Here is a 14,483-nt window from a genome sequence, read left to right as displayed (position 1 = left end):
AGATAAATTTTTATGCTAGACATTTCTCAGTATCATTTGATTGAAAAAGAAAATATTTCTCTTCGTTTTTCACATTCAAATTATTTACTAATGTGAGATAATGTTTTTCATATATTTTTTAATATTATGAATAAAATAATTAAATTATTATTATCCAATAATATACCATATGCTTATAAAATTTCATTATAAAATTTGTATAAGCAACTTAATTAGCATAGTCTTACAACCCTCAACCATATGTAGTCCAAGCAGCACTATAAAATTAATTAAAGTACATAACAGCATGGACTGCGATATGCGTTCAAAATGTCGATGTTCATGTGTCCTGCAGTTCACACGATGACGCACAGTTTGCTGCGTTCTTCATCGACCCATGAGCCGAGTGATCCACCGCTTAGAGTTTTATAAATTGGTTTCTTAATTTTGTCAAATATGTTTTTATTGAAAGAAATTAAAAATACACCATTTTACTGGCATATATCAATTCCTTCAATAAATTTATTTTTATACCTAAAACGAATGCTGCGAAATGTCTTAGTTTTATATAACCAATATATATCAAAGTATTTCTTTTTAAATTGCATTTATTGTAAATAAATATATATATATATATATTAATACTTTTTTAGCGATATAAATTGAAATTTATATAAAACATTAACCTGTATAAAACCAGGTACAACATTGTACATTTTAGGTTGTTGCATTATCCAATGTATGCGCATAACTGAGATGAACAATACATATCGCAACGCGTGTATATTATGGTCCATATACACACAGTATTTTAATTGTGTTTATATACAATAATAATTTAATATTATTATTTTAATAATTCGATTTGCTTGTTCGAATTTTTATTTGTTTGTTTTGGCTGCTTATTATTTCTCTCATATGTATTAAATACAATATATAATTTTAATATTTGCATTATTTCGATTTGCTTGTTCGAAATTTCATTTGATCTATATTAGATCATATACATTTTGGCAATTCATATTTTATTTGTATTACTATAATGTATTTATTATAATATAAACAAATATTTTATTAACGGTAAGGATATACAATAATAATTTAATATTATTATTTTAATAATTCGATTTGCTTGTTCGAATTTTTATTTGTTTGCTTTGGCTGCTTATTATTTCTCTCATATGTATTAAATACAATATATAATTTTAATATTTGCATTATTTCGATTTGCTTGTTCGAAATTTTATTTGATCTATATTAGATCTCATATACATTTTGGCAATTCATATTTTATTTGTATTATTATAATGTATTTATTATAATATAAACAAATATTTTATTAACGGTAAGGATATACAATAATAATTTAATATTATTATTTTAATAATTCGATTTGCTTGTTCGAATTTTTATTTGTTTGCTTTGGCTGCTTATTATTTCTCTCATATGTATTAAATACAATATATAATTTTAATATTTGCATTATTTCGATTTGCTTGTTCGAAATTTTATTTGATCTATATTAGATCTCATATACATTTTGGCAATTCATATTTTATTTGTATTATTATAATGTATTTATTATAATATAAACAAATATTTTATTAACGGTAAGGATATACAATAATAATTTAATATTATTATTTTAATAATTCGATTTGCTTGTTCGAATTTTTATTTGTTTGCTTTGGCTGCTTATTAATTTCTCTCATATGTATTAAATACAATATATAATTTTAATATTTGCATTATTTCGATTTGCTTGTTCGAAATTTCATTTGATCTATAATAGATCTCATATACATTTTGGCAATTCATATTTTATTTGTAATACTATAATGTATTTATTATAATATAAACAAATATTTTATTAACGGTAAGGATATTAAAACATTAATGATCCTTCCGCAGGTTCACCTACGGAAACCTTGTTACGACTTTTACTTCCTCTAAATAATCAAGTTCGGTCAACTTTTGCGAAACAACCGTAACACGCAAGGCGTCACAGTGATCACGTCCGGAGACCTCACTAAATAATTCAATCGGTAGTAGCGACGGGCGGTGTGTACAAAGGGCAGGGACGTAATCAATGCGAGTTAATGACTCACACTTACTGGGAATTCCAAGTTCATGTGAACAGTTTCAGTTCACAATCCCAAGCATGAAAGTGGTTCAGCGGTTTACCCGGACCTCTCGGTCTAGGAAATACACGTTGATACTTTCATTGTAGCGCGCGTGCAGCCCAGGACATCTAAGGGCATCACAGACCTGTTATTGCTCAATCTCATTATTGCTAGACGCAATTTGTCCATTTAAGAAGCTAGTGTCCTTATAATGGGACAAACCAACAGGTACGGCTCCACTTATATAAACACATTCAAACACAATAAACATTTTACTGCCACCATGAATGAAGGCTATATAAGCTTCAACACCATAATCCTGAAGATATCTATTTAATATATTTGAGTCTCGTTCGTTATCGGAATTAACCAGACAAATCACTCCACGAACTAAGAACGGCCATGCACCACCACCCATAGATTCGAGAAAGAGCTATCAATCTGTCTTACACACTTATGTTCGGACCTGGTAAGTTTTCCCGTGTTGAGTCAAATTAAGCCGCAGGCTCCACTCCTGGTGGTGCCCTTCCGTCAATTCCTTTAAGTTTCAGCTTTGCAACCATACTTCCCCCGGAGCCCAAAAGCTTTGGTTTCCCGGGAAGCGACTGAGAGAGCCATAAAAGTAGCTACACCCAATTGCTAGCTGGCATCGTTTATGGTTAGAACTAGGGCGGTATCTGATCGCCTTCGAACCTCTAACTTTCGTTCTTGATTAATGAAAACATCTTTGGCAAATGCTTTCGCTTAAGTTAGTCTTACGACGGTCCAAGAATTTCACCTCTCGCGTCGTAATACTAATGCCCCCAAACTGCTTCTATTAATCATTACCTCTTGATCTGAAAACCAATGAAAGCAGAACAGAGGTCTTATTTCATTATCCCATGCACAGAATATTCAGGCATTTGAAGCCTGCTTTAAGCACTCTAATTTGTTCAAAGTAATTGTACCGGCCCACAATAACACTCGTTTAAGAGCACTAATGCAGGTTTTTAAATAGGAGGAACATATGAAAAAATACAAGTATCTAAGCACATGTAAGAACTCCACCGGTAATACGCTTACATACATAAAGGTATAGTACTAACCACAATTGTAAGTTGTACTACCCGTATGAAGCACAAGTTCAACTACGAACGTTTTAACCGCAACAACTTTAATATACGCTATTGGAGCTGGAATTACCGCGGCTGCTGGCACCAGACTTGCCCTCCAATTGGTCCTTGTTAAAGGATTTAAAGTGTACTCATTCCAATTACAGGGCCTCGGATATGAGTCCTGTATTGTTATTTTTCGTCACTACCTCCCCGAGCTGGGAGTGGGTAATTTACGCGCCTGCTGCCTTCCTTAGATGTGGTAGCCGTTTCTCAGGCTCCCTCTCCGGAATCGAACCCTGATTCCCCGTTACCCGTTGCAACCATGGTAGTCCTAGATACTACCATCAAAAGTTGATAGGGCAGACATTTGAAAGATCTGTCGTCGGTACAAGACCATACGATCTGCATGTTATCTAGAGTTCAACCAATATAACGATCTTGCGATCGCTTGGTTTTAGCCTAATAAAAGCACATGTTCCATAAGGTTCATGTTTTAATTGCATGTATTAGCTCTAGAATTACCACAGTTATCCAAGTAACTGTTAACGATCTAAGGAACCATAACTGATATAATGAGCCTTTTGCGGTTTCACTTTTAATTCGTGTGTACTTAGACATGCATGGCTTAATCTTTGAGACAAGCATATAACTACTGGCAGGATCAACCAGAATAATGTTTTTATTCATATTTCATTCATATTTTTTGAATAGAAATTAGCAATATATATGTTGTTATAGATTTTATTTCTATCGAATACGGCCATTTTTATATAGCATTCGTATACGTTTGTTTTCCAATTTATACTTGTTTCGCCACTAATAATAACAAGTTTTTATTGATGTCAAAAAGAATCATATTCTTTATAAACACAATATTTATTTTTCATATATTTTCTTTATATATGCACATTTCATTCTAAAATATCATTTTTGTTCGACATACATAATATATTGTATCCACACATGTACAATTTTTGTTTAACCAATATAAGATATTGAGTTAATCATTTGTATTTTGACGATAAATTTAAAATTTATCTATATATATCCATATAAGTCTCTGGTAATATATAAAATAGAACCGAGTGTATATATATAATTATTACTACTATATTTATTTCTTAAATAATATATACTTATATATTATTTATATATATACTCTTTATTATATATTATATAATTTCTTAAATAACTCTCTTAATAGCTATTTTTTATTATCAACAATATAAGTTGATATTAATATTGAAAATGTATTCATAATTACATTTTTATATTTCTTTGGTAGACTTTTATGTACTATTATTATTTAATAATACACATATAATATAAATCATGTTAGCCTACCTCCTAAAATTAACGATAAAATTCGGAAACAATTTGTTATTCTATGTACAATAGAAACTTGGCCTTTGTTTCAACGTTATTATCTTTGGGCTTAAAATATTAACCGCGGAGCCAAGTCTCGTATTCAAATAAATGAATAAAGAAACAAATTTGACGGATAATATCTTCTCTACTGACATATGTCAATAGCAGACGGCCGGCCCATTGACCATCCTATAGTAGTTTTTGGACACGCTGTCTCCCATTCGGGTATATTCAATTTACTTTGCCACTCACCCATATAGTGTTCTCTTATATAATAAGACAACGCACTTTTATATTCATTATATGGATATATTGCCTTCCTCATATTTGCCACACCACCTATAGTAGTTTTTGGACACGCTGTCTCCCATTCGGGTATATTCAATTTACTTTGCCACTCACCCATATAGTGTTCTCTTATATAATAAGAAAACGCACTTTTATTTTCATTATATGGATATATTGCCTTCCTCATATTTGCCACACCACCTATAGTAGTTTTTGGACACGCTGTCTCCCATTCGGGTATATTCAATTTACTTTGCCACTCACCCATATAGTGTTCTCTTATATAATAAGAAAACGCACTTTTATTTTCATTATATGGATATATTGCCTTCCTCATATTTGCCACACCACCTATAGTAGTTTTTGGACACGCTGTCTCCCATTCGGGTATATTCAATTCTCTTTGCCACTCACCCTTATAGTATTCTCTTATTTAATAAGAATACTAAAATACTTCTCATATTATAGATGTAATCTATTAACTTCTCAATATCCATACGGTTTATGTATGGTATTGACAAAATCCTATGCATTTGCATAAGATTTATTTTGCCACAATTTATAGTACTAGTGCCGCCCTCACTAGGTATAAATATCTCATTTCGCTAGTAGTGTATGGGCAAATTCTACTAGCTATTCTCATAAATATGTCACTTATATGCCATATCTATACAATTCATGCACTTTTATATGTATATTTGCTATATTATACATTATTATGCCTTATAGGTATTATACCTATAAGCCACATCCATACGATTGCTTAATATAAATATATGTATAATTTTTTATACATATTTTTTTTTTATTTATGTATGGTTTTTTATTCATATCCATATACTGTATTCACTTTTATATGGATATGATTGGCGTTTTATATAGTATTGACAAAATCATAAGTTTGACCAATACGAGGAGAGGTCCGCCAACGACCACCTCCCTATAGGTGTTTTTGGACACGCTGTCTCCCATTCGACTGCTTACTATACTAGGGGCTACCCGCTCCGTATGATATTCTCTCATATAACAAGAGAATGCAAGAAATATTCGTATTTTATGAATATAATCCATTTATTTTTCAATATAAGCCACATCCATACGATTGCTTAATATAAATATATGTATAATTTTTTATACATATTTTTTTTTTATTTATGTATGGTTTTTTATTCATATCCATATACTGTATTCACTTTTATATGGATATGATTGGCGTTTTATATAGTATTGACAAAATCATAAGTTTGACCAATACGAGGAGAGGTCCGCCAACGACCACCTCCCTATAGGTGTTTTTGGACACGCTGTCTCCCATTCGACTGCTTACTATACTAGGGGCTACCCGCTCCGTATGATATTCTCTCATATAACAAGAGAATGCAAGAAATATTCGTATTTTATGAATATAATCCATTTATTTTTCAATATCCATACGTTTTACTTAGTTTTTTGTACGGTATTGACAAAATCCTATGCATTTGCATAAGATTTATTTTGCCACAATTTATAGTACTAGTGCCGCCCTCACTAGGTATAAATATCTCATTTCGCTAGTAGTGTATGGGCAAATTCTACTAGCTATTCTCATAAATATGTCACTTATATGCCATATCTATACAATTCATGCACTTTTATATGTATATTTGCTATATTATACATTATTATGCCTTATAGGTATTATACCTATAAGCCACATCCATACGATTGCTTAATATAAATATATGTATAATTTTTTATACATATTTTTTTTTATTTATGTATGGTTTTTTATTCATATCCATATACTGTATTCACTTTTATATGGATATGCTTGGCGTTTTATATAGTATTGACAAAATCATAAGTTTGACCAATACGAGGAGAGGTCCGCCAACGACCACCTCCCTATAGGTGTTTTTGGACACGCTGTCTCCCATTCGACTGCTTACTATACTAGGGGCTACCCGCTCCGTATGATATTCTCTCATATAACAAGAGAATGCAAGAAATATTCGTATTTTATGAATATAATCCATTTATTTTTCAATATCCATACGTTTTACTTAGTTTTTTGTACGGTATTGACAAAATCCTATGCATTTGCATAAGATTTATTTTGCCACAATTTATAGTACTAGTGCCGCCCTCACTAGGTATAAATATCTCATTTCGCTAGTAGTGTATGGGGAAATTCTACTAGCTATTCTCATAAATATGTCACTTATATGCCATATCTATACAATTCATGCACTTTTATATGTATATTTGCTATATTATACATTATTATGCCTTATAGGTATTATACCTATAAGCCACATCCATACGATTGCTTAATATAAATATATGTATAATTTTTTATACATATTTTTTTTTTATTTTTGTATGGTTTTTTATTCATATCCATATACTGTATTCAATTTTATATGGATATGATTGGCGTTTTATATAGTATTGACAAAATCATAAGTTTGACCAATACGAGGAGAGGTCCGCCAACGACCACCTCCCTATAGGTGTTTTTGGACACGCTGTCTCCCATTCGACTGCTTACTATACTAGGGGCTACCCGCTCCGTATGATATTCTCTCATATAACAAGAGAATGCAAGAAATATTCGTATTTTATGAATATAATCCATTTATTTTTCAATATCCATACGTTTTACTTAGTTTTTTGTACGGTATTGACAAAATCCTATGCATTTGCATAAGATTTATTTTGCCACAATTTATAGTACTAGTGCCGCCCTCACTAGGTATAAATATCTCATTTCGCTAGTAGTGTATGGGCAAATTCTACTAGCTATTCTCATAAATATGTCACTTATATGCCATATCTATACAATTCATGCACTTTTATATGTATATTTGCTATATTATACATTATTATGCCTTATAGGTATTATACCTATAAGCCACATCCATACGATTGCTTAATATAAATATATGTATAATTTTTTATACATATTTTTTTTTATTTATGTATGGTTTTTTATTCATATCCATATACTGTATTCACTTTTATATGGATATGATTGGCGTTTTATATAGTATTGACAAAATCATAAGTTTGACCAATACGAGGAGAGGTCCGCCAACGACCACCTCCCTATAGGTGTTTTTGGACACGCTGTCTCCCATTCGACTGCTTACTATACTAGGGGCTACCCGCTCCGTATGATATTCTCTCATATAACAAGAGAATGCAAGAAATATTCGTATTTTATGAATATAATCCATTTATTTTTCAATATCCATACGTTTTACTTAGTTTTTTGTACGGTATTGACAAAATCCTATGCATTTGCATAAGATTTATTTTGCCACAATTTATAGTACTAGTGCCGCCCTCACTAGGTATAAATATCTCATTTCGCTAGTAGTGTATGGGCAAATTCTACTAGCTATTCTCATAAATATGTCACTTATATGCCATATCTATACAATTCATGCACTTTTATATGTATATTTGCTATATTATACATTATTATGCCTTATAGGTATTATACCTATAAGCCACATCCATACGATTGCTTAATATAAATATATGTATAATTTTTTATACATATTTTTTTTTTATTTATGTATGGTTTTTTATTCATATCCATATACTGTATTCACTTTTATATGGATATGATTGGCGTTTTATATAGTATTGACAAAATCATAAGTTTGACCAATACGAGGAGAGGTCCGCCAACGACCACCTCCCTATAGGTGTTTTTGGACACGCTGTCTCCCATTCGACTGCTTACTATACTAGGGGCTACCCGCTCCGTATGATATTCTCTCATATAACAAGAGAATGCAAGAAATATTCGTATTTTATGAATATAATCCATTTATTTTTCAATATCCATACGTTTTACTTAGTTTTTTGTACGGTATTGACAAAATCCTATGCATTTGCATAAGATTTATTTTGCCACAATTTATAGTACTAGTGCCGCCCTCACTAGGTATAAATATCTCATTTCGCTAGTAGTGTATGGGCAAATTCTACTAGCTATTCTCATAAATGCCTTCTTTATGCCATATCTATACAATTTATGCACTTTTATATGTATATTTGCTAATATTATACATTATTATGCCTTATAGGTATTATACCTATAAGCCATATACATACGATTTCATTTTTTTATTTATATATGGTTTTGTATTTATAACCATATACCGTATTTACTTTTATAAGGATATGATTGGCGTTTTATATAGTATTGACAAAATTATAAGTTTGACAAACACTTTTTTAAGTCTTTTAGTTAAAATTGTCATTTTTAATTGACTATCTAAACACTAGATATATTTGCACATGGAGCAAAGAGTATAAAAATTGGTCGCGTCACTAATAATATCGCGATACATTTTTACTACCATCAAAATACCACATACGTTTATATGTCCTCTTTATTTAATTTGGTTTCTAAACCTCAGGAATAGTTTTAATTATATGTGCGCTCTAAGTTGAATGAATTTCTTGAATCTCTTTACTTGAATTTCTAAGACTTAAAAATATTTATAAATAGATGTCCTATTGCATAATATTTTTTTATCGCTTCACTTATAAAATAACGATCCTGCCTTTCTACCTTTGAATAAACATTCATATAAACATGGAGAAAAAAACGTTCGCGTCACTAACAGTATGTGACGATAAAATTTTGCTAACATTAAAAGGAACATATTTTTATATGTCAACTCTTAGTTGAATTGGTCTATTGCTTAAGATTCTAGACCTTAGGAATATTTTTATATTATATGTTTGCCAATCTTCGCGTCACTAAAAAGATGACGATTCATATTGTTATTATTAGATGGTCGAGTTGTACTTATATTGATATGTTAATCAAATTGGTCTCTTACTTGAAAATCTAGACCTTAGGAATATTTTTATATTATATGTTTGCCAATCTTCGCGTCACTAATAAGATGACGATTCATATTATTATTAGATGGTCGAGTTGTACTTATATTGATATGTTAATCAAATTGGTCTCTTACTTGAAAATCTAGACCTTAGGAATATTTTTATATTATATGTTTGCCAATCTTCGCGTCACTAATAAGATGACGATTCATATTATTATTAGATGGTCGAGTTGTACTTATATTGATATGTTAATCAAATTGGTCTCTTACTTGAAAATCTAGACCTTAGGAATATTTTTATATTATATGTTTGCCAATCTTCGCGTCACTAATAAGATGACGATTCATATTGTTATTATTAGATGGTCGAGTTGTACTTATATTGATATGTTAATCAAATTGGTCTCTTACTTGAAAATCTAGACCTTAGGAATATTTTTATATTATATGTTTGCCAATCTTCGCGTCACTAATAAGATGACGATTCATATTGTTATTATTAGATGGTCGAGTTGTACTTATATTGATATGTTAATCAAATTGGTCTCTTACTTGAAAATCTAGACCTTAGGAATATTTTTATATTATATGTTTGCCAATCTTCGCGTCACTAATAAGATGACGATTCATATTGTTATTATTAGATGGTCGAGTTGTACTTATATTGATATGTTAATCAAATTGGTCTCTTACTTGAAAATCTAGACCTTAGGAATGTAATATATAAAGGATTAAAAATTCGCCACAAAGCCAAGCAAACAATCAATGCATACAAATAGATTGTTGGTTGAACTTTATATAAGAAGTTCAACACAACAAATAAATTATGCAATTTTATTATCGAATCATCAAGCAAAGGATAAGCTTCAGTGGATCGCAGTATGGCAGCTGCTCAACCACTTACAACACCTTGCCTGTTACAAAAGTCGTTTACAATTGATTCTAGGCTTTGTCATTGTATTAAATAATGCTTTTATATGTAACTAGCGCGGCATCAGGTGATCAAAGATCCTCCCAATTTACTATGTTACAAATTACATTGGCATCACATCCATTGTCGTTTAAAAAGTAAATTATAAACTTTAAATGGTTTAGAAGCCATACAATGCAAATTGCCCCTTATTTATCATTGCAGTCCAGCACGGATACGACCTTAGAGGCGTTCAGGCATAATCCAACGGACGTAGCGTCATACCACTGTTCGCTCGAACAAGTATTGTGCCATTGGTCCGTACCTGCGGTTCCTCTCGTACTACGCAGGAATGCTGTCGCAACAACGTTTTGTCATTAGTAGGGTAAAACTAACCTGTCTCACGACGGTCTAAACCCAGCTCACGTTCCCTTGCATGGGTGAACAATCCAACGCTTGGTGAATTTTGCTTCACAATGATAGGAAGAGCCGACATCGAAGGATCAAAAAGCGACGTCGCTATGAACGCTTGGCCGCCACAAGCCAGTTATCCCTATGGTAACTTTTCTGACACCTCTTGTTAAAAACTCTTTAAACCAAAAGGATCGATAGGCCGAGCTTTTGCTGTCCCTGTGTGTACTGAACACCGAGATCAAGTCAGCATTTGCCCTTTTGCTCTATGTGTGGTTTCTGTCCGCACTGAGCTGGCCTTGGGACACCTCCGTTATTATTTGAGAGATGTACCGCCCCAGTCAAACTCCCTACCTGGCAATGTCCTTGAATTGGATCATACCTGAGTAATTGGAGTTATACCAAATTTTCAAATCAAAAATACATAAATGCACCGTTTTATTAAAGAATTTGTTTGCGATTATATAACAAACTCGTGATACTTTGATCAAGAAGCTTGCATCAAAACCCAATACCATAAGATATAATAAATATATCCGTATAATGGCTAGGAAATGATACACGTTCCATTTAATCAAGTAAGTAAGGAAACAATAAGAGTAGTGGTATTTCATTGGCGATACCAAACCGAGGTCTAATATCTCCCACTTATTCTACACCTCTTATGTCTCCTTACACTGCCAGATTAGAGTCAAGCTCAAAAGGGTCTTCTTTCCCCGCTAATTATTCCAAGCCCGTTCCCTTGGCTGTGGTTTCGCTAGATAGTAGATAGGGACAGTAGGAATCTCGTTAATCCATTCATGCGCGTCACTAATTAGATGACGAGGCATTTGGCTACCTTAAGAGAGTCATAGTTACTCCCGCCGTTGACCCGCGCTTACTTGAATTTCTTCACTTTGACATTCAGAGCACTGGGCAGAAATCACATTGTGTCAACACCCGCTAGGGCCATCACAATGCTTTGTTTTAATTAGACAGTCGGATTCCCCAAGTCCGTGCCAGTTCTGAATTGATTGTTAATTGATAATCGTTATAATTAATAAGAACTAATTGGTTTAACCCAATTAGTATTCTTAAAAATTTTAGCAAGAAAGTTCCACAATTGGCTACGTAACTAAACTATCCGGGGAACAAGTAACTAACATAAATGCTAGAAACTCTATTTACCCAGAACGAGCACATAAACCATGTTATTGTTTCCCAATCAAGCCCGACTATCTCAATCTTCAGAGCCAATCCTTATCCCGAAGTTACGGATCTAATTTGCCGACTTCCCTTACCTACATTATTCTATCGACTAGAGACTCTTCACCTTGGAGACCAGCTGCGGATATTGGTACGGCCTGTTGAGAAGTTTGCGTGTCCCCACCATAAATTTTCAAGGTCCGAGGAGAAAATATCGACACAACAGTATATGTCATGCTCTTCTAGCCCATCTACCATATCTCTCTGCGAAAGACTTCCATGGTAGTACGGCTATAAAACAGAAAAGAAAACTCTTCCGATATCTCTCGACGGCTTCTTTATGGTCGTTCCTGTTGCCAGGATGAGCACGAGGCCCATATTTAATAACAAACGGATACTCAACAGGTTACGGAATTGGAACCGTATTCCCTTTCGTTCAAAATTATTCAAGTATATTAATTTAGCTAGATTTTATATAATATATATATTTGTTTGGCATTTGTATTTTACTTGAAAATTTTCGGCTTTCGCCTTGAACTTAGGACCGACTAACTCGTGATCAACCACTGTTCACACGAAACCCTTCTCCACTTCAGTCCTCCAAGGTCTCATTCGATTATTTGCTACTACCACCAAGATCTGTACCAATGGCAGCTCCATGCAGGCTTACGCCAAACACTTCTACGCATACCATTGTACCTTCCTACTCACTAAAGTTTCAAAATTTATATTACAAGTAATATAAATCATCTACTTTAGCGGTAATGTATAGGTATACAACTTAAGCGCCATCCATTTTAAGGGCTAGTTGCTTCGGCAGGTGAGTTGTTACACACTCCTTAGCGGATTTCGACTTCCATGATCACCGTCCTGCTGTTTTAAGCAACCAACGCCTTTCATGGTATCTGCATGAGTTGTTAATTTGGGCACCGTAACATTACGTTTGGTTCATCCCACAGCGCCAGTTCTGCTTACCAAAAGTGGCCCACTGGGCACATTATATCATAACCTTGAACTTCATATCAAGAAAGTTAAGGTTCTTACCCATTTAAAGTTTGAGAATAGGTTAAGATCGTTTCGACCCTAAGGCCTCTAATCATTCGCTTTACCAGATAAGATTATTTTATATAATATTAAAATGCACCAGCTATCCTGAGGGAAACTTCGGAAGGAACCAGCTACTAGATGGTTCGATTGGTCTTTCGCCCCTATACTCAATTCTGACAATCGATTTGCACGTCAGAACTGTTTCGGTCTTCCATCAGGGTTTCCCCTGACTTCAACCTGATCAAGTATAGTTCACCATCTTTCGGGTCACAGCATATATGCTCAAGGTACGTTCCAGTTAGAGGCATAAATAATATAAATATCATTATACATAACTATATAGAACGCCCCGGGATTGTGTTAATTAGCTATAAATAGTTAAAAAACTAATCCCATTATTAGTCAAGTTAATTACGCTATTAGGTTTATATCCCAATAACTTGCACATATGTTAGACTCCTTGGTCCGTGTTTCAAGACGGGTCCCGAAGGTATCCTGAATCTTTCGCATTGTTAATCCTACAAGTGCATATAATAAACACAAAAATCAATGATAATTATGCCATTATATAATTCCGAAAAATTAACGCACTGTATTCATATAAATCTATCAGCACTTTATCAAATTAATAACATTTATTCTGTGTTAAAATGCAAGCAAATTAATTTGAATAAACTATAAGTTATATTTTATGATAAATTTGGTATGCTAATAGATTACAATGTCCTTATATGGAAAAAATGCACACTATTATCATAATATTGTTTAAATATTACAATTCTAATGATGAATTTTCCATAACGGATATTCAGGTTCATCGGGCTTAACCTCTAAGCAGTTTCACGTACTGTTTAACTCTCTATTCAGAGTTCTTTTCAACTTTCCCTCACGGTACTTGTTTACTATCGGTCTCATGGTTATATTTAGTTTTAGATGGAGTTTACCACCCACTTAGTGCTGCACTATCAAGCAACACGACTCTTTGGAAACATCATCTAGTAATCATTAACGTTATACGGGCCTGGCACCCTCTATGGGTAAATGGCCTCATTTAAGAAGGACTTAAATCGTTAATTTCTCATACTAGAATATTGACGCTCCATACACTGCATCTCACATTTGCCATATAGACAAAGTGACTTAGTGCTGAACTGATTTCTTTTCGCTCGCCGCTACTAAGAAAATCCTTGTTAGTTTCTTTTCCTCCCCTAATTAATATGCTTAAATT

At 32.8% G+C, this 14,483-nt stretch overlaps 3 non-coding genes across 3 annotated transcripts in view; all 3 read right to left on the bottom strand.

Annotated features, from left to right (window-relative positions):
- Positions 1–226: 226 nt before the first annotated feature.
- On the bottom strand, positions 227–405 carry LOC127012190 (5.8S ribosomal RNA). Its single transcript, XR_007765716.1, has one exon. It is a non-coding gene; the product is annotated as a 5.8S ribosomal RNA (ribosomal RNA).
- A 1,468-nt stretch (positions 406–1,873) lies between these two features.
- LOC127012173 (small subunit ribosomal RNA) lies at positions 1,874–3,868 on the bottom strand. The gene has a single exon (XR_007765699.1). It is a non-coding gene; the product is annotated as a small subunit ribosomal RNA (ribosomal RNA).
- A 6,674-nt stretch (positions 3,869–10,542) lies between these two features.
- LOC127012187 (large subunit ribosomal RNA) overlaps positions 10,543–14,483 on the bottom strand; it is a 3,971-nt gene continuing 30 nt past the window's right edge. The window contains exon 1 of the ribosomal RNA XR_007765713.1: positions 10,543–14,483. This exon is cut by the window's right edge and continues 30 nt beyond it. This is a non-coding gene — a ribosomal RNA (large subunit ribosomal RNA).

Source organism: Drosophila biarmipes, unplaced genomic scaffold, assembly GCF_025231255.1.
Source record: "Drosophila biarmipes strain raj3 unplaced genomic scaffold, RU_DBia_V1.1 ptg000026l, whole genome shotgun sequence".
NCBI lineage: Eukaryota > Metazoa > Arthropoda > Insecta > Diptera > Drosophilidae > Drosophila > Drosophila biarmipes.
The sequence above is the reverse complement of the archived record's forward strand: the minus strand, read 5'-3'. Positions and strand labels throughout refer to the sequence as shown.